The sequence below is a fragment of the Podarcis melisellensis genome, assembly GCF_964234715.1.
Source record: "Podarcis melisellensis genome assembly, chromosome: 13".
Taxonomy (NCBI): domain Eukaryota; kingdom Metazoa; phylum Chordata; class Lepidosauria; order Squamata; family Lacertidae; genus Podarcis; species Podarcis melisellensis.
In genome coordinates, this window is record NC_138545.1 from 33,049,341 (window position 1) to 33,071,340 (window position 22,000).

Consider the following 22,000-nt stretch of genomic DNA (forward strand, 5'->3'; position numbering starts at 1 on the left):
GGCTGCAGGAGCGTCCTGCAGCCAATCGGAAGCCACGCTTCGGTTTCCGGACATTTTGAAAGTCGAACCGACTTCCGGAACAGATTGTTTGACTTCCAAGGTCCGAATCGTGAGGGAAAGACACTCTGCATATGCTTGGGTGCTTTCATGATGCCTATATATATTCTAGGTTTTAGGAATTGGATTTGAGCTGCTTCCACAATTGCAAACCAGAACCGTTGGCACCACTCCCTCTGCGTAACCAGTGTGGCTGGACTGTAGCTCAGTGGTAGAGCACATGCTCTGTGTGCAAAAGATCCCAGGGTCAGTCTTGGGTAGAATTGTGAAATATCCTGAAACCATGGAGGCTTACTGCCAGTAAGAGTAGACTGCAAAAGAACCAGGTGGGCCAGTAGCTTAGCTTCAGGCACCAAACCTGTTGGCAGACCAACTCAGTGCAACAAATCTGCAAGCATGACCCCAAGGCTGGCAGTATCAACCCCACTGTGAGGGAATCAATTGCAGATGACCGCAGTACCTGGAGACAGGCCCACGCATCTCCAGCAGTGACCAGTGGCAGAATGATCGACAACCCTGGATATTGTCGTTTTTTAAGAGTTCTGAGAATTGCTAGGAGGCTCCTATTTACCTCAGAGGTACAATTCCCATTCCCTGGGGATTGAATGTGAATATGCTCTATGAGAGGAATAGGGGTCTCCTAGCAACTCTCGGCACCCTTAGCTGACTGCAATTCCCAAAATGCTTTGGGGGAAGCCAGTGGCATAATAGGTAAAGGTAAAGGTCCAGTCATGACCGACTCTGTGGTTGTGGGCGCTCATCTCGCTTTATTAGCCGAGGGAGCCGGCATACAGCTTCCGGGTCATGTGGCCAGCATGACTAAGCCGCTTCCGGCGAACCAGAGCAGCGCACGGAAATGCCGCTTACCTTCCCGCTGGAGCGGTACCTATTTATCTACTTACACTTTGACGTGCTTTCGAACTGCTAGGTGGGCAGGAGCAGGGACCGAGCAACAGGAGCTAACCTTGTCGTGGGGATTCAAACTGCCGACCTTCTGATCAGCAAGTCCTAGGCTCTGGTTTAACCCACAGCGCCACCCGCGTCCCCAGTGGCATAATGCTGCTTCATTAAATGTATAGTGCAGATGAATGAGGCCGGGGTTGAGGGTTCGGTAATAAGATCAATACAATTACCACCACAACTCCCTAGCTTGTTAACCAGGGGTCCGCCAGAAAGGGCTGCATTAGGACTTCCAAACAATACAAGGCTAAGATGGCATATGATTCACCCAGTATTGTGTCTGTGGAGAGCTGGTGCTGAAAATGGCCACTATGGTTAACCCAGTTATGAGCTCCTGAGGTCTACTCAGGCAGCAGAAAGAGACAGTAGTCAGAGTTGTGTACGGTGGTACCTCAGGTTAAGAACTTAATTCGTTCCGGAGGTCTGTTCTTAACCTGAAACTGTTTTTAACCTGAGGTACCACTTTAGCTAATGGGGCCTCCCACTGCTGCCGCGCCGCCAGCGTGAGATTTCTGTTCTCATCCTGAAGCAAAGTTCTTAACCTGAGGTACTACTTCCGGGTTTGCGGAGTCTGTAACCTGAAGCGTCTGTAACCTGAGGTACCACTGTATTATCTAATCTGGTGGGAGAGGATACTCATTTTGAATGCTTGCATTAAAAAAAAAATCCTGTAAACAAAAAGTCCAGGGCATCAGGGAAAGTGGTAATAAACTACCTGTTTCATACTTGCTTATTTTATGGAAATAAGCCCCCCCCCTCTCAGGAAAGAGGTAAAGTCTTTTCCACTATACCACATTAAGAACACAAGATAGTAAAACGATAGGAAGAAGAGAACATTTTAAAATACAATATTATTTTGACGTAAGGTGGGGAAATAATTTTTACCTTGTCAGGCTGGCTCCATGAGCATCAAATGTACGGTATTTTTATTACTAAAAGACGTTTCTACCCTGCCTTTTGGCTCCCAAAGTTCCTCACCTCATAAATTAAAAGCAACATAACCCTGAAGCATTTTTCCCTCAAACTGATTTTCTGTTCGTTTTCCATTATACACCTTTAGGCGCCAAGCGAAAACGTTCCTCTTTGACCAGGCCTTGGGCTGATTAACATGCTGTGTCTTTTTACATGTGTGTGTGGGAGGCGGGTTTATTGGTTTGCTTTATTCTCGTTTTTAGTATGTATTTTGTTTTTTCATTTTGTATTTATATGCCTTGAACCACCCAGAGCATTTCAGGTGAGAAGCAGTATACAAATTTAAACAACAAGAACAGATAATTAAAACTAACATATACAGTGCCTTTTAAGCCACAAGGATTCTTCTAGGCACAGAGGGAATAGCCTTTAGACCTTCCTTATGTTGTTGAACTGCGAATCCCATCAGTCCTAGCAAACATGACTAATAGCCAGGACTGATGGGGGTTGCAATTCAGCAATGTCTGGAGGACAAACTGTGCCATACAACTGACCAAGGCTGAGGAAGTGAAATTTCTGGCTTGCACTTAGGAAGACTGTGTGCTGACACACTTGGTTGTACCCTAGTTTTGATCCTGATCCATCTGTCTCTGCCTTGGCCCCCACCCTTTCTTGGGGGCCAGTATTCCTAAAATTAGAAGTTCATAAGATTATCTGTTAAGCTTCTCACCTGCTCCTGGAGGATAACAGTAAATCTAAGGAGCATCTCCACCCGCATCGTTGAGTCAGACACTGAGGTCCAGCTCCGAGGGCCTTCTGCCGGTTCCCTCTCTGCGAGAGACCAAGTTACAGGGAACCAGGCAGAGGGCCTTCTTGGTAGTGGCACCTGCCCTGTGGAACACCCTCCCATCAGATGTCAAGCAAATAAACAACCATCTGACTTTTAGAAGACATCTGAAGGCAGCCCTGTTTAGGGAAGTTTTTAATATTTGAAGTTATATTCTGTTTTTAGTCCTCTGTTGGGAGCCGCCCAGAGTGGCTGGTATAAATAAATAGTATAAATAATAAAATTATTATTACTACTACTACTAAAACACCTGCAGAGCTAAGTTCCCTATTTTGGGCACCGCAGTAGTTGTGATTGGCCCAAGGCTTACCTCTCTCACTGAAACAGTAAACTTGTTTCTGAGCTGTACCACTTCAGAGTGCAGAGGGTAGGGCTTGCATGCTGGAATGTACCTCCATGCAAAATATTCATTGGATGTAGAAGGTTACCACGTCAGGGAGAAGGGCAGGTTATAGCCTGCCTCCCTAATGCGCTAGTTTTTCGTTTTCTGTATGCGGGGACATTGAAACATGTGATTCTCCTACCTGCAGTCTGAAGTAGTACAACCCAGATACAGCTTTGCCACCGCAGTGAGAACTAGGATGTTCTCCTTATAGCTCCAGATGTTGTGTTTTTCCCCTTCTGAGTCACTTGTCTAGCCTCGCACAATAAAGCCAGGCAGGCTGGAGAAATGTGCTGTGTGTGTGTGTGTTTGTGTGTGTGTGGTTTCTTTGTTCGTTTCGTTTCATTTCATTTTTTTTTTTTTTTGCTTCCTTTCGATCAGCTTTAACATCAGAGAGGATCAAGTGCCCTCATTTGTACTTCAAAGTATTCCACAGCAAATTGGTAAAACCTAGAAAAGAAATCCTGAAAAAATAATGCCTGCCTCTTCTTCTTCCTTTCCATTCTCACTTCTATAGACCTATTTGTCAGCAAAATAAAAAAAAATTAAACCCTGGCCGCCAAAGGGATTTTCCCACCCCCTCCTCCTGCTTGTTTGCGTTGAAATTGCTAGTTTCCTTGAAAATACAACAGATGCAGAGGTCAATACAAGGTGCCTGACTTTCCCTACCAAAACGCCACGAAACGAAACGCTTAACTATCTGGAAAACTTAATTCTGCAAATCCAAACTTAATCCTGGGTATACTATTTTTGCAATTGTTAATTCAAAAAGTTGTCTGCTCTAGCTATCCTTAAAATATCTGTCTCTTTTTACACCTCCTCCTCCTCATATTCTTTCTTTTATTTGATGCATCATTCTGGAACGTGGGATGTGAGGCTACACTTCAGAGGCAGGAACCTAAGTCGTATGGAATTCCGGGTTGCCGACTATTCTGCTTGTCCTCTCGTTCCAATCGTTTGCCATTCTGGGCAGGCATGGTGAACCTGTCGCCCTTTACCTGTTGCTGCACTACAACTCCCATCAACCCTGGCGATTGGCCATGCTGGGTGGGGCTGATGGGAGCCCATCAGCATCTGGTAGGGCTACACGTTTCCCCATCCCTGGATTTGAGGGTTTCAAGAGGATGTTTCAGGTTGGCTGCTGCTCCTGTTTCTGCTAGTCCCTATAGCACAAAGGCTTGACATGTTTGCATGAACCATCTCAGGTGATCTGCTGTGCCAGACCTTTTTTTATTTTTGCACTAGCAATGCTCACATGGCATTCTGGATTGCATAAGGTTGGTGGCTGGTGCTCCACTGAAGTTGCTTTTTGGGTTAAGAGCTTGAATAAATAGCCTTTTCAGTCAGTGGTATGGCTGGGGCTGGGCTTGAAGGTTCAGAGTCTCGTGCCTCACAATATCCCCCCCCCATGACTACCAAGAGATTGGCTAACTTTGGTGGCAATACCTGAATCAGCAACTAGGCTGGTATGGGCATATATATACAGTGTGTGTATGTGTGTGTGTATATATATATATATATATATATATATATATATATATATATATGCAGGTTTTGGTGTCCTCGGGTGTCTTCCCGTGTAAAAGTTGGGGTGTCTAGGCGACGTTTCGACGTTTCGACCTCGTCAAAACGTCGCCTAGACACCCCAACTTTTACACGGGAAGACACCCGAGGACACCAAAACCTGCATTCCTGTACCCGTGAAAATCTACGAAAGCATATATATATATATATATATATGCAGGTTTTGGTGTCCTCGGGTGTCTTCCCGTGTAAAAGTTGGGGTGTCTAGGCGACGTTTCGACGAGGTCTCACTCGTCATCTTCAGGCTGGTGCTTTCGGCTTCTTGTTACTGGAACAGAGCAGGATCTCAGTGTTTGAGTTCCTATAAATACTGTTGAGGGGGTGTGGTGTATAGCCTCCAATGTTCTGGGCAGAGAGGAAGTTCCCAGGCTAGTGTGCCTTTTCTTCTTTTGTTCCTTAATTACTTGAGGGATATCTTGAGTGATTTCTTGAGTGATATCCTGAGTACCACTTAGGTGGGTCATTAGGTGTGGATTAGTTGCTAAAGTCTTTGTGTCTTGACCTCTTGAACTTTGTGAAGAGTTTTTCTGAGAAGATGGCTGTACTGCACTTAGTTGTGCTCTGGCTTGGCTTCGTGTATAGGGGCGAGCTGTGGTTTTGTGGCCTGTGTCAGCCAGATCTGTGTAGGGATTGCAGGGGGGTGCAGCATCCGGAGGTGCCACCATGGTTTGGCTACTGGATGGTGTCTGTAATTTATCTGTGGAGAGGGTCTGGGTTTGGGTCTGGTGTGGTTGATTGGTGATGGCGTTCTGTGTGCCTCTGGATCTGGTGTCAGTTTTTGTGGGGAGGGCTAATTTCCAGATGTCTGGCAAGCGGGATGTGTCGTCACGCTTGTTCATGTTGTGAGGGTGTTTCTCTATCTCGATGGCTTCCATGATTATTCTCTTGTGGTGATGTTCCATGTTAAAGAGCAATTTGGAATCTGCAAAATTAATTTCGTGTCCTGTTTCTTTCATGTGTTGGAAAAGAGAGGAAGTTTTTTCTTCTTTTTTGACGGCATTCTTGTGTTCTGCGATACGTGCATTTATTCGTCTGTTTGTTTGTCCAATGTACGTGGCTGGGCAGACTTTGCAGGGTATTTCATAGACCCCTTGGTTTTCCAACTGGATTTTATCCTTGGGGTTTCTGAGGATATTGGCTATTTTTTGGTTGGTGCAAAAGGCTGTTTTGATATTGTGTTTATGGAGGATTTTGCTAATTTTATCTGTAGTGCCCTTGATATAAGGAAGGAGGGCCATGCCATTGTTTTCTTCTGTGTCTTGGTTTTTGGGGGGTGTTTCTTTTTGGATTAGCTTCGTAACCCTGTTTTGCTGGTATCCATTGGCAATTAACACATTTGAGAGATTCTGTAACTCAGTTGTCAAGTGGTCTTTGTCAGCCAGGCGTTTGGTCCTAATGACCTACTTGTGAGCTTCGATGTTGTATCTCTCTTCACACAAGTGCCCATTAATGAAGCCTTGACAGCCATTCAAAACAAATACAATCCCCCCGAATACATCTTGGACCTGACCAACCACTGCCTAACCAACACGTACTTCATCCACAATGGACAAAGATACAAACAGATAGAAGGAGCACCTATGGGATCACCCCTCTCACCGGTCATCGCAAACCTGTACATGGAACACTTTGAAACCAATGCTTTAGACAAGTCAGAACACAAACCCAAACTTTGGCTCAGATATGTTGACGACACCTTTGTAATTTGGCCACACGGGAAGGAAAAACTGGATAGCTTCCTCACACATCTCAACAGCCTACACCCCAAAATACAATTCACTATGGAAATAGAAGCCAACAACCAACTTCCCTTCCTTGACGTCCTAATCTACAAAAAACCTGATGGCTCCCTAGGACACACTATCTACCGGAAAAAAACACACACCAACCGCTACTTACATGCACAATCACACCACCACCCTGCACAAATAAACTCCGTAGCCAAGACTCTCATCTCCAGAACCAAACGCCTGGCTGACAAAGACCACTTGACAACTGAGTTACAGAATCTCTCAAATGTGTTAATTGCCAATGGATACCAGCAAAACAGGGTTACGAAGCTAATCCAAAAAGAAACACCCCCCAAAAACCAAGACACAGAAGAAAACAATGGCATGGCCCTCCTTCCTTATATCAAGGGCACTACAGATAAAATTAGCAAAATCCTCCATAAACACAATATCAAAACAGCCTTTTGCACCAACCAAAAAATAGCCAATATCCTCAGAAACCCCAAGGATAAAATCCAGTTGGAAAACCAAGGGGTCTATGAAATACCCTGCAAAGTCTGCCCAGCCACGTACATTGGACAAACAAACAGACGAATAAATGCACGTATCGCAGAACACAAGAATGCCGTCAAAAAAGAAGAAAAAACTTCCTCTCTTTTCCAACACATGAAAGAAACAGGACACGAAATTAATTTTGCAGATTCCAAATTGCTCTTTAACATGGAACATCACCACAAGAGAATAATCATGGAAGCCATCGAGATAGAGAAACACCCTCACAACATGAACAAGCGTGACGACACATCCCGCTTGCCAGACATCTGGAAATTAGCCCTCCCCACAAAAACTGACACCAGATCCAGAGGCACACAGAACGCCATCACCAATCAACCACACCAGACCCAAACCCAGACCCTCTCCACAGATAAATTACAGACACCATCCAGTAGCCAAACCATGGTGGCACCTCCGGATGCTGCACCCCCCTGCAATCCCTACACAGATCTGGCTGACACAGGCCACAAAACCACAGCTCGCCCCTATACACGAAGCCAAGCCAGAGCACAACTAAGTGCAGTACAGCCATCTTCTCAGAAAAACTCTTCACAAAGTTCAAGAGGTCAAGACACAAAGACTTTAGCAACTAATCCACACCTAATGACCCACCTAAGTGGTACTCAGGATATCACTCAAGAAATCACTCAAGATATCCCTCAAGTAATTAAGGAACAAAAGAAGAAAAGGCACACTAGCCTGGGAACTTCCTCTCTGCCCAGAACATTGGAGGCTATACACCACACCCCCTCAACAGTATTTATAGGAACTCAAACACTGAGATCCTGCTCTGTTCCAGTAACAAGAAGCCGAAAGCACCAGCCTGAAGATGACGAGTGAGACCTCGTCGAAACGTCGCCTAGACACCCCAACTTTTACACGGGAAGACACCCGAGGACACCAAAACCTGCATTCCTGTACCCGTGAAAATCTACGAAAGCAAATATATATATATATATATATATATATACTGTATATTCATTCTGGGAGTGACTAGCTGGGCATGCACTCAGATGCTCATTTTATTTATTTTACTCAGAACGTATATTTCCCTTCTCTGCAACACAATGGTGCTTATTCCCAAGCGAAGTGTATTTCTCAGCAGGGCAGCTGTAGCAAATTCCGTTTCATTGTCACAGCGCTGATGCTGCCGGGTTTTGAATGAATTTAAATTCCCAAACTCTACATGCTCAAGAGTATTACTCTTTTATTTATTTATTAATCTGGACAGCAAATTGCGGGGCTTTGCTCTTAACGTATGGGCTGTAAAAGCCATGGTATAAATGATGAATTTGTGGGGTGGAGCAGGGAGAAGAGGAATATTCACTTTTGTGCTTTGCAACTGAATTAATACACATGGCTGTCCAAAGGCCATTAAGTCCAGGGTCTAAAAATTATCTAGCTTTTAATACCCTTAAATAGGCGGTAGAGCATAAGACTCTTACTCTCAGGGTTGTGGGTTCAAGTCCCACATTGGACAAAAGTTTCCTGCATTGCAGGTATTGGAACTAGATGACAATCAGGGTCTCTTTCAACTCGACCAGCTACAATGGCTGCACTCTGCCTCCACATTGTCAGAGGTAACAATGCTTCTGAATACCAGTGGTTGCAAACTGCAAGAGGGGAGAGCGCTCTGGTCCTGCTTGTGGATGTCCCACAGGCATCTAGTTGGCCATTGTGGGAACAAGATGGCGGACTGGATGGGCCATTGGTCTGATCTGGCAGGCTTCCTCTTGTGGTGTTATCTTTCAGAGCTAAAGCCTGAGACGTTATCTGGTGCTAAGACATGGCAAGGCTAGCCAGCCAGGCCCTTCTATCAGGCAGACTATGGTGCATGCTTCAGACAGCAGGTGCTTGGGGTAGGGGGTGATATGAGCCTCTCTGACTATTTCCCTTGAGCACCCTTGTCCCAGATATTCCCCCCTTTTGGGTCTCCCTGTCCTGGGCTCCCTAATCTGGTCGTCTGCCTCAGGTGTTATCCCATCAGCAGTATTGAAGTTACGACGCACACAAGGTAAAGGTAAAGGAACCCTGGACAGTTAAGTCCAGTCAAAGGCAACTATGGGGTTGCAGCTCTCATCTCGCTTTCAGGCAGAGGGAGCCAGCATTTGTCCACAGACAGCTTTCCGGGTCGTGTGGCCAGCATGACTGAACCGCTTCTGGCACAATGGGACACCGTGACGGAAACCAGAGCACATGGAAATGCCGTTTACCTACCTGCCGCAGCTGTACCTATTTATCTACTTGCACTGGTGTGCTTTCGAACTGCTAGGTTGGCAGGAGCTTTGACAGAGAAACAGGAGCTCACCCTGTTGCGGAGATTCGAACTGCCAACCTTCTGATCAGCAAGCCCAAGAGGCTCAGTGGTTTAGACCACAGCACCACCCACATCCCTTAAAGACACCCCCCCAAGTAGTTGGCATCTGGACAACTGGGTGTTTTTCGTGAGTGTCCATTTGTTAAAGAGTTTTAGTATTATTTTACATGTGTGTTTTTTGCTGTTTTTAATAATTTTATTTGTAAATTATCTTGGTGGTGGTTTCAAAGGCACATTTGGGTTTTGAGAATACTGTATGTGTCACCCACCCACCAAGAGAGAACCATGCACTCACAGACACTCGTCACTTTTCCAGGGGAGCTGGCTAAGAATCAGATCCACTACAGTGGTACCTCAGGTTAAGAACTGAATTCGTTCTGGAGGTCTGTTCTTAACCTGAAACTGTTCTTAACCTGAAACTGTGCTTAACCTAAGTACCACTTTAGCTAATGGGGCCTCCCGCTGCCGCGCAATTTCTGTTCTCATCCTGAAGCAAAGTTCTTAACCCGGGGTACTGTTTCTGGATTAGCGGAGGCTGTAACCTGAAGCGTCTGTAACCCGAGGTACCACTGTACAACGAATCCCATTGTTAGAAAGAACATAAGAGCTGAAAGAGGAAGTGGGAAAGAGAAAAAAGGTAACCACCCTCACAAAAAGCAGGTAATGGGTGAGTGGGTGGCCTAGGCATGAAGTCATGTTGCTGTTTCTTGGCCTAAATGAACCTTTGAACCCCATTCAGAGGCCTGGACAAATAACACCGCTTTCAAATTCTGCCTGACCGCAACCAGGACGGGGGAATGCCTGGTCTTATCTGAGGAGTTCCAAATATTGTCTGCCTCATATTCACACCCTCCTTGCCATCCACAGCAGTGGTACTTTGGGAAGAGCCTCTCCCCCTGATCATTCCAGAAGTATGTGTAATGTCTCCCGTATTTTTCCCATAACATTTTTACAAATCAGTTTCATTTGTTGAGACATTAGGAAGAAAAGGGGGGAGGGGGGGAAGATGGGTGGGGTCGGGAGGCGATGTTTCCATTTTGCTTAATGTATGTTGGGTTTGGTGTCAGCGTTACTTGTGCCGGTTCTCTGCTGTTCACTTGTGTTCCTTTGGTGGTGAGAGAGGTTGGGGCTGGCCTAGGGTGTGGTTGTTTGTGCTCCCTCTGATCATAAAACGCCATGTTGGGACACATTTATGGCTGCCTTGAACAGTTTTAGTTGTGGACTTACACATGTTTAGGTGAGCCAAACAAAGGGACAGACCCTCCAACTGCCCCTGTTTTCCAGGGATAGTCCTGGATTTACAGAAGCCATCCCACTTTGTGATTTGATCCTGCTTTTCCTCATGACATCCCTACTTTCATTAGAGAAATGTTGAGGAGAATGTTGGAGGTTATGAATGGCATTACTACTACTATTATTATTAATCGTCTGATTTCCTACCCATTGAATTCAGTAAACACCAGAGCACCTATGACAAACTAAAACAGGTAGCAGGGTTGTTGTTGTTTTTTACAAATATGTTTTGTTTTATTTTGAATTGTATTGCTTCATCATTTTGGTGTTTGCCACTTTGGGTTCCTTTGGGAAGGGAGGGCAGGATAGAAATTTAATAAACTGTAATAGCCCCAACAGCAGAAGAAAAGTCTAGCTATGTGGAAGTTGCTTGGAACTTTTCTTGAAGCAAAGTGACCGTCAATGTGAAGACCTTGGCAGCTGGGCTGAATGATATAGAGGAGAAAAATAAACCTGATTAAGAGGCGCGGAAGTTCAACAGCACACAGGTGGGTGAAACCGTGACAGACTTTGAATGTTTTGGCAAGATGCCAATGTGAAATGAGTGGCACCTGAAGGTGACGGCAAATGACAAGGACACTGGTTACACACACACACACACACACACACACCCTGCATGAAAGATTGAAGAGTTTTAATGTCCGCCACTGGGCCCAAGTTATAAAATGACAAAAGAGTCTTGTGTGCTTTCCATCTTCCAAGTAGTGTGGGAGGTAGATCAAGGGTCTAAACATTCCTATATATAGAAAATATTTTATTCTTTTTCCAGATTAAAAGTCACATTTTGTTGTTCACCAGTTCTGTTCCAATTCAACAAACCTAGTGACTTCCTGCTCACCAAACACCAATGTTTATAACCGAAATTACATACAATTGCGTTTTAAAGTTCTGTTGTTTTTCTATTGCATTTATGTTCTGCTAGTTTCTTACACTTCAAACCCCGCTTTGGTCTTTGCATATGGAAAATAACTTTTTAAATAAGACTATAAAATATTTCCAGTCCTCCTTAAAGGAGTTTAAATTTGTGTCTCTAATCAGTGCCGTCGGTTTTGCCATCTCTGCATATTCCAAGATTTTCATCAACCATCCTTCGAGGGGCTTCTTTCATCCTTCCATTTCTGTGCATAGAGAATCCTTGCCGCTGTAGTTACATACGTAAACACAGTTGAGGCTTTATTTGGAATTTCGCTGTCTAATATCCTCAGCAGGAAAGATTCTGGCCTTTAAAAAATTTCATTATACGTGTTTCATGTCCCAAAAGGCCTTGAGCCATTTCATGAGCATTTTACCCAGGATCACATTGACCAGAGTTATATCCTGGGTGGTATTCAAACTTTCCACCTTTTTCTTTCAATTTCAATTTAATTTCCCCTTCTTTTCTTATCGTTAAGGGCACCCCAGAAGTACAGAAATGGAAAGTAAATTGTGCTTGCTGCCAGTCTCATTGCAGGCCCCCACCCACTTTTAAAGACAATTTATAGTCCTTATGATGGCAATATAAGCTTGTAAGCGTATGAGCTTGCGGTAGACTGGGCAGAGGTGAGAGGTTGTGAATTCTGCAAGGCCCCTGTAGCCAGGCATGGATTTGAACCAGGCTAGCTCCATGTCCCTGACACAAGGGGTTTCACAACTGCACAAACTGTGACAAATTTCAAGAGGAAAGCAGAAACAAAAGCTTCGAAAGAGTCTTCTGCGAGCCAGACCCCACTTGCAAGTTCACATTAAAAAGAAAACCTCCATGTTGTGGGCCACAAGGAAAATCCAAACTCTGCAGCTGGGGAACACTTTTATTAAAATCAACAAAACTTGGTATCACAATTGTCCTTGTAAGCTTTTGAAAATTAATAAAATGCAATTCACAAAAAAATAACAAAATGTCACAAAATAGGGAGCAAGCTTTTGGGTTTTTCAGTTCTCTTCATCAGGCTAGATGCTATGCAAAGTGGGGTAGGAGGACGAGGAATCCTTAAAGGGCAAAAATTAGGTTGGATGTTGGAGCTGGGATACAGTCGAAGGGAAGTTATTTTCTACCACCTGAACCACTAGTTAACAATACTATCCAATTCAATTATTCAATTTGGCTTTTTCATCACCTGGGGCCATTAGCCATGCTGGGAGTTGTGGTTCAGCAACATCTTCAGGGCCAAAAGATCCCTGCAAAATTGACCTCTGACTTTGCTAATAGGTAGACTGCCTTCTTTTTATTGCTGTTGTCCGCCTAAGTAGGAACCTACACATTCTGCTTTAAGGCATGAGACAAGCCTGGGTAACAGCTGTACTTTGTCCTTTTTCTAGGTTTGCCATACATCCGAATTTTCCGGACATATCCAGAATACTGTAGTTGGTAGCAGTAGCTGGGTGGAAATTGGGAAAATGTTCGGGAAAATCTGGATGTATGGCAACCCCATGTCAGCAGTGTTGTTTTTGCTGATTTTCCATAAAAATACCTCAACAACTTTTCTGTCTGGATTTTCACTGTTTGAAATACGGCAACCCTATTTAAACATGGGGACCAACCACTGCTTTGTTATTCTCGAATCCCAGCAATGACCTGACCTGCAATCTCCTTTTTTGAGACTGCTATGACTAAAATAAATGCAGACCTCATGGCTGCAACATTCACACCATTATTATTATTATTATTCCTCTTCCTCCTGCCACCTGCTTTGTCTAACATCCAGCCTGACGAAGAGTGAAGTTGGAAGCTTGCTCACTATTTCATGAGGGTTGGCTTCCTCCCAAGTATGAATTTTAAAGCACACAGTGCTTCCCACATTTCAATATGTTACAGGTTTGGTGTTTTAGCAGTTAAAGTTAGGATTTTGGTGGGAAAGGAATGTAGCAGGTGTTAGTGGTAATAAAAATATCCAAATGCTGTTTCTCTGCCCCGCCTTTCCAGGCATTTGATGTTAATTCATCATGATTGAACATAATGTATATTTTATATGTTGTATGTCATGAAGGCTTCTAGCTTTACAATAAATTACTCACATACTTTAGAAATTCTGTTTAATCTTTGTGGCATCAAATGCCGCATACAGATGATTTTGTGGGAGTCTTCTTTCAGATTTCACTGGGAAGTATATCTATTGCTTCCAAAATAACCTTCCACCTCTGAAATGGATACGACATGCCTAATAATATTATGTCATGGAACTTTAAAGTGATGATCTTCACCCCTGAACCATATCTGATAATAGGCTATAATTTTTTAACAGCACCCATTAATATTTTCTCTGCCTTCAGTACGTTTTTATTGGACATTGTGTGTGTGTTTTAAAATTGTAATGGGAACTGAAGACAAATGTAAATTGTTCATGCATCCAAAATGAGGCAATTTTTTCAGGATTTTAATTGGCTTTTTGGCATTGGGACATTCTTCCTTATCTTCAAAAAAATTGACACCTTCAAACGTTGTTTTTCAAATGTGACTTTGAAGGATGCTTTTACCTCTGTAACTGATGAATTGGAAGTGAATCCCCTGCTTTCGTCTTTGTTTTCTGCCCCAGCATCTAGAGTTGGGGATAGGGGGAAAGGGGTGGGCTTTTGGGGGGGGGTGTTAAAGAGTGAGATGGAACAAAGCCCCTGAGTCACAGCAAGGTCCTCCCGACAAGGCTGAGCTTCCTCGCCTCTCATTGCAAAAAGTAACCACTGATTTGAAACCAAAAATTAAATGGTCAACATAGCAAAAAACGACCCCGGCCCCCTGCCTAAACTTGGCTTTGTTTGTTTCGTTTGTGCTGTGCGATCAGTTCGATTCGGAGGACGGGAGAGAAGGCGGAGGAGGAGATTGTTATTGCAGGTTCTCTTTAAATTAAAAAAAAGGGTACCTCTTTTGCACTGTGACTGTTTCCTGCTTCTGGGGTGTATGTGTGTGTGTTCTCGGGAGCAGGAAACAGGAGCTGCAAAACCAAGGGAAGCGAGTGCGAGGCAAGAGGCTATACCAGGCCAGCCAGGAATGAGATTTCAAAACATTTCCTCCTCCTTCCAGAAATGTGATCGCCGTTTTCTTTGGGCAACGGGGAGGTGTGGCGGAGCATCCTTAGGCCACAGAAGGTGAAGCCACCACGTGGGACGCGTGGCGGTTCTGCCAGCCTGATGATGATGGCACACTTGGTGGCGTGAGCCCTGGGGGAGGGGGAGAGAAAGCGAGAGAGAGAGAGATCGGCTGGATCTCGAGGAGGGGGAAGAAGGAGAGAGCCACCAAAGAGGGGGGAGGAAGCCCCTGAAGAGAGCCTCCCCCCTCCCCCCAGCAAGCACCCACTTCTACAGCTGCTAAGGATGGAGGATCTTTCCCCACCAAGCGGGGAGGTGATGTAAGTCCAACCCTCCCCACACCCTTAACCTCGCCGCCTCCCTGCAAGAATAACCGGGGGAGGGGGTGTCGGGGGGAGGTGGTTGCATAAGGGGCGGAGGGGAGAGCATCCGTGGGGGCAGCCAGGTGGTGCCTCCCCACCAACGCGCTCTCCCACCGCTGCGTCCTCTGGGGGAAGAGGATGATGATGACGAGGCTGTTCCCGGGAGGGAGGGGAGAAGGTCCCCCCCTCTAACTCTGGGGTGGGGGCATCGCAGGACAGCCCGCTCAGCTGGGGGCTCCGGGGCCTCGGCCCAGCGCCTGGCCGGTGAAGGCGCTTCCTTCCTAAACAGACAAGATCGCCTTCCTGTTGCCAGGCTCGCTCCATCCCAGTTATTTGTGCGATGCTTGACCCCCCCCCCCCAGCATCTAACTGTATGGCGAGCCCCCAGCACTCCGTGCCCTAGATCTGCCCCTTTTGATCTCCCCCCCCACCTCCCTATCTGCTTCTCTTGCATGCTGACCCCTTGCAGCTCTGCTCCCCCCACTCTTAGTTATTCCTCAGATCTGCTGACCAAGCACCCCATCGTCCCCAAGTCCCTGCTGCCCCTTAACTTAGCATTCTACTTCCCGCCCCCCATCAAGCCCACCCTTTCCCCCTTCTCCTCGTCTAACTGCAGGCCAGGTGCTGCTCTCCCTCAACACCCATTTTCAACCGGGAATTATAGAACTGCAAGTTGGAAGGGACCCAGGGGAGGGTTGCACTCTGCCCCCTGGCCCAATTCCACATTGTCCCCACTCTGGGTTTTCTTCCCAGCTGGTTTACCCCACCTGGCCCAGCCCTGTTCCGGTTGCTTAGTGTCCATCTGATAAACTGCACCCACTCCCTTTCATAGGAAGCTGCCTTATACTAAGTCAGTATTGTCTACACTGGCTGGCAGGATCGAACCTGGGACCTTCTGCATGCAAGGCAGATCCTTTCCCATTGAGCTACAGCCCTTTTCCCTGACTCTCCCGCGTTCCTTACCTTCCACTGTGCCCCCCTGGCTGCCCTAATCTCCTGCCAAGAATTAGGAATTAGGTTCCCACATTCACATTGTATTTGCTGGCCAGCTGTTTTCATTTCCTTCGCTGCTCAACTGTGCATACCGCCCTGGATCAGGGCCTCCTCCATTCACCTGCCCATTCAAATCGAATTGCATTCCTTGTGATTCCCACCACCCATGCTGTATGCTGGTTACTATCCCGCTGTGTCCCATAAACTGTATTCTGATTCCCTTACCCTAGACTTGCTCCCTTCTCATCTAATTGCTTGCTATTCTCCTTGTCCCAGAGATTTGAGGCACTATTCCAGTCCCATTGGACTTCAGGGAGCATGCTACCCACCCAAAAAAATATATCCATGCAATTGCACGATGAATTTCCTGTTTGGTTGCTTCCATTTTCCCCTATCCTGCTGATTCACCCCACTCCCAGGAACTTATTTCAGTTCTTCCATTTTTTTTTAAAAAAAATTGACCCTAAGCATATTCTCTACCTCTGCAAAGCTGAGTTTGGGGCTCACCCTTTGGAATTTGATTTATGAAGCAATAATAACAGAGAAGAATGCCTCTGAGTACATACAGAGTACAAATGCCTCAGCAGTGAGTAGCCACTGCTTGTCCCTACGTATTGAGGATGATGGAACTTAGCCCCAGCCAACCATCCTTCTGGGTCTGCGATAAACAGGCCCCTCTGTTGTTTTCCTGTGGTTTTGCATCTGTTCCTTAATCATATGTATTGTTGAGCATTGGTAATATTGCCTTGTAACAGAAAAGGTGGGAGGACTGAGCTGGTGTGCTCGAGGACGGAGTGTTTTGTCTCTGAATCCTTCATCCCTGTGTTCTCCCATTCCCCGCCACCCAGCTCCCTAAACATCAGACTTCTGCAATCCCTTGCACCCACACCATGGTCCCTTGCCAGGGTTTAATGCCAGTGCCCCAATCTCAAGAGGTGACCTTAGTTATATCCTTCCCTGGGTGGGAAGACAGGATGCAAATTTAACAAATAAAAGGGTGTAGTATTTGCTAAATAGTGGTGCTAAATTATGTTTCCTACTCTGTTGCTCTTAAGCGGTGATCTGACAGGGCACAATCAGCTGGGAATTTCTCCAACGCAGCCCCCCATTGAAATGAATGGGATCTTCGCAATACAATCCTCTGGATTATTTTTTCAGTGCTGGGTCTGTGCAAGATGTAATAGATGAGAATGCCTTTGCAGATGTGCAGAGAGCTCATTGTAGGCACTCTATGCATGAGCAGTCAGAGGGAGGCATAACTCCCTCCTAAACTTTCTACATTTTCATTTTTTCTGTCTTTGAACGAATTCTTAAACATCCATTGCCTGCCCCAGCTGTGGTCTGAGGCGACCAGTGAGGTCTCCGGAGCATTTTCACATTGTCCCTGATTATTAATAATTATTATTATTTATTGAATTTATATACCGCCCTATGCCCAGAGGTCTCAGGGCGGTTCACAAAATAAAATCAAAATAGAAAAACCTCAAGATACATAATCAAAACAACAACAACCCAATAACACCCCCCCAAAAAAAACCACCACCCAACATTTTAAAAGGGCATAGGATGTCAATCAAATCAAGCAAAGGCCTGGTTAAAAAGGAATGTTTTTGCCTGGTGCCCAAAGGTGTATATAATGAAGGCGCCAGGCAAACTTCCCTGGGGAAAGAATTCCACAGACGGGGAGCCACTGCAAAGAAGGAGGAGGCACACGAAGAAGGGCCTCAGAAGATGGTCTCAGAGTCTGGGTCTTCTTCGTCTTCTTCAGCAATCACTCATAGCCGAGTAGGTTCACATGGAGAGAGCCAGATCTTGAGGTACTGCGGTCCTGAGCCATTTAAGCATTTATAGGTCAAAACCAGCACTTTGAATTGGGCCCGGAGACTAATTGGTAGCCAGTGTTACCAATGTAAGGATCAATGTAATATGCCTGAGTTCATCTGGCACATTTTGAAGGGTGAAAAAGTGTTTGCTTTAGCGGTTCTTTCCCATGTTTAAGAGGCAACCTTCTACAGCAGAGCTGTGCTGGAATTTTTTTTTTTTAATTTTTAAGTGCAGCGTTCTTTCCCCTGCACGCATTGTGTTCACCTCGTTGATCATGGCCACATAGGGGAAATGGAGCATTTATGGTTTTAACATGAAATCCTCTCGAACATCTTCCCACTTAGTGGCTACTAGTGGGATCTGCAACAAAACCGTGTGTCTCTTGTCCTGGGCGCCAGCCAGCCCTGCCCTGCCCTCCTCTGTTCCAGCATGCGAAGCTGTAATAGACTCAAGCAGGCCAGTTTCCCTTTTTCCCTTCCCTTTTCAATGTTCTGTTTTTCCATTTCAAGCCGGCATTCATCATTCCATGGCTCTTCTTGGTTACACAGAGTATTCCCAGTCCTCATTAGGCTCTTTGTTGTGTAGCCTTCTTGAGGGCATTTTTCTTTGGGCTACGCTTTTGGTTCCCCCAAACGCTTTGATAACCTTCCTATTGTTTATCAGTGGACCAATTGTGGATCCCTTGTAGTTGGCTGGTGTGAGGGGGGGGGGGTAAGAGGAATTTGCTATCAGAAAAAAGCAACAGGATGAAGCAGAGCAGAATAGCAGTCCTCCATGTAGGAAAGTTTTAAGCATCTGAGCAGTCCTCCATGTAGGAAAGTTTTAAGCATCTGAGTTTACATAGTCTGCTGGTCTGACTCTGTATCATACAACTTCCTGGGTTCCTCTGCCCACCCTGACAAGTTGAAGCAGAATAAATCATGTCGAACTGTGCAAATGTAATGCAGGCATTCTGTTTCGTGAACTTTTATTGAAGGCTTCAGAATCCAGCTTTCCTTGGTCCAGATTTTTACCCTGCCAGATTCTTGGGTACAGGACATCCTGTCTGGGCCAGGATTAGGGCCTGGTCTACGTGGCCCCATGGAATCCTTCCCAGCTCAGTGATTTTAGGTAACACTGTGTACCAGCTGCTCTTAGAAAACAGTGTCCCTTCTGGCTGTGTTCCTTTCTGATGGGACCGGAGCTTCTTCCTTCCTTCTGCCAGTTACTTGGCTGTGACGAGGAAGATTTTTGCCTAATTGCTTTCAATTCCCTGGCCATCGTTCTTTTTCCATTTCGCGGCTGAAACAGCATTGGGCAGAAGGAGCGGAGCTGATTCTAGGGAGAGAGAGAGAACAACAACTCCAAAAGGTTTCACAGCCTATAGGTGCCGATATGTCACATTCCCAGGTCCGCTAGAGCACACAGAGCACACAAAGAAACGTGCCTTATAGCAGGTTAGATTATTTGTCTATCTAGCTCCGTTTGCCTACACTGACTGGCAGCAGCTCTCCAAGGTTTCAGGCCTCTGATCCCCCAACTGGCACTCTCCAGATGTTTTACAGTACAACTCCCATCAGCCCCAGTTAGCATGGCTACCATGGTTGGGACGGATGGGAGTTGTAGTTGTTTGGGGAGCACCAGATTACGGAAGGCTGGCCTACACGGGATGGCCCAGGAGGAAAGCAGAAAGAGTGAGAAAGGGACCAAGATAAAATGAAATACAGTGGTACCTTGGGTTACATACGCTTCAGGTTACAGACTCCGCTAACCCAGAAATAGTGCTTCAGGTTAAGAACTTTGCTTCGGGATGAGAACAGAAATCGTGCTCTGGCAGCACGGCAGCAGCAGGAGGCCCCATTAGCTAAAGTGGTGCTACAGGTTAAGAACAGTTTCAGGTTAAGGACGGACCTCTGGAACGAATTAAGTACTTAACTTGAGGTACCACTGTAAATTAAAATGTTGCCCTGCCACGCATACCTATGAAAGTAGAACACTGCCTTATACCACGTCAGGCTGCCTATCTATTTAGCCTGGTATTTGCTGATTGACAAACTCTGGCAGTGGCTTTCCAGGGTTTCCAGCAAAAGTCTTCTCCATCATCTGCTACCTGATCGTTTTTGCTGGAGGTGTTAGTGATTGAAGCTGGGGCCTTCTCCATGTAAGCAGGTGCCGTTATCCCTGGGGATGGACAGATTAGTTTGTTTCTGGCCCGTGCCACTGCTACATGTGTTCACTCATAAATTTGCTTTTTCCCTGATTCTACATTGATGCCTGATTTGTGTGGGTGGGGTGGAATAATCCGCACACACAAAAAAATCACATTTTAATGTGCGTTTTTAAAACACATTTCCCCTTGAAACATGTTTAGAAATGCAGATTTTATCTCAAAATGAGTATTTTTTTAAAACACTTTTTTTAGCTGAGAACTGCATTATAGCATTTGGAAAAGTGCACAGTGCAGCTCAGAATAGAGTTATTCATTAGTCTTATAGTTGTGGATCTGGTCAGTCTGTATCAGGATTTGCGAACATTAGATTCCCCAAGCACCCCTGAACTGTGGTTCTTTCCTTCCTAATTTAGACTTGGAACAGCATCTTGCCTTGCTTTGTTCCTTGTTCTCGTCCCTCCCGCTTTTAATGTTTGGTCTTCCAGGCATGGGTGGCGTTCCTCTTTTATGTTGTTAATGATGCATTTCTATTCTATATATGTGCGTGGGCTTTTATTTAATTGAATGCATTTAAATACTAATTCTTTTGGTAACCACAATTCCAACCCCCCCACCTCCCCAAACAGAAAAAGCACGTTAGAGAATAGGAAAAAAATGGAATGTCGAAGGGAAATAAATTATCTGCAACAAGAAATTGTATATAGGGGAAAACCCTTCAAAAAAACCCCACACCCCATTCCTCTTTGCTTATCTGAATTTCAGTTTTCTTTGCCTGGGATTAGCTGGGAAATATATCTCCTTATTATCAACTCAGCTTGTTAGGCAGGCGATTGGGCTGGCCGTTGATTTAATTTAGATATGTTTTGCTTAACGCTTCTGACAGTTCCTTCACCCTCCCATGGGATTTTTCCCATGCCAGCAAGGAGGCCATGTGACATGCAGGGCACTCTGGGAAGCCAATATATCTAAGTCCCATCTTTGCTAGGAAGTTGTTTGACAGCCTTGAGCAAGTCACTTGGACTTAGTTGTCTCTCTCCTTTCCCCCCGCCCATCACTTTGTAAAATGATCACAATAGCAAATCATCTCAAGTTGCATGCACACACCATGCATTCAACTTGCTTGGCTTCCCCCAAATAACCCTGGGTAGTGTAGCTTGTTAAGGGTGCTGGGAATTGTAGCTCAGGGGGGTAAACTCGTGTTCCCAGGAACCTTTGGGTGGGAGCTTTGTTCTTTAACTGTATGGTGTGTATGCAGTCATACTGAGAGCAGTGGGCCGATAAACCATCAGCCGTTCAATGGATTAATAACTTTGCTAGTAGGGATAGCTATATATAGGTGCTTTTAGAAATACTGAAAAGAGGTGCAAGAAGTTATTTGCATGCCCCCTTTCGCGATACAAACCCATCCAAGGCAGTTTTCAAGTAATGCAAAAATACATAAAATAAAATAAAAACCCACAGCAAACGAGAGAGAGAGATATGAATCCTTCCTACAGGGAAGTTAGTGGTAGACTCGATTAACCAAACATAGCACTCATAGCCTTCTTGATTTTTTATCGTGTTCATTTGGAACTCCAAGTAGTTTCCCACTTTTTTAAGCACATGGGTGACATTTCTCTCCATCCCCATGAGACAGAAAGAAGGTGGTCACAGAAACTTATTTTTCAAGAGACCTGGGTGAAGGTCAGATCCCTAGAATTACCATATCTAATGCTCACCCTTTTTTTGGTCAAATGACGTTGTGAAAATTAAGGTGCGCATTAGATTCTGTTAGGTTGTGGGTGAACATAATTCAGACGACACAGCGATTCTTCAAACAGCTCTTGTTTATTCACAGGCCAGAACAGAACTGAACTGAAGGGGTCAGCCAACCTGCTTATATAGAGCTCCAGTACAACACAACTGTAACCACTTTCTATAACTATCCAATCACTGAATGTCACTTTCAATCCCCTATTTGCATATGTGGACCTGAGTGAAAACTATCTACAGTATCCCCCTGCTGGCCCAGGGTGAGAACTTCAGTACATAACAGATTC

At 45.3% G+C, this 22,000-nt stretch overlaps 1 protein-coding gene across 2 annotated transcripts in view; it reads left to right on the plus strand.

The window, feature by feature from the left end:
• The first annotated feature begins 14,449 nt into the window (after positions 1-14,449).
• The window catches only part of TBKBP1 (TBK1 binding protein 1), a 57,513-nt gene continuing 49,962 nt past the window's right edge, over positions 14,450-22,000 (plus strand). For both annotated transcript variants that reach the window (XR_014162414.1, XM_081885619.1), the window contains exon 1: positions 14,450-14,953. The gene's annotated coding sequence lies outside the window, so the exon portion shown is untranslated. The remainder of the gene's footprint in view (positions 14,954-22,000) is intronic.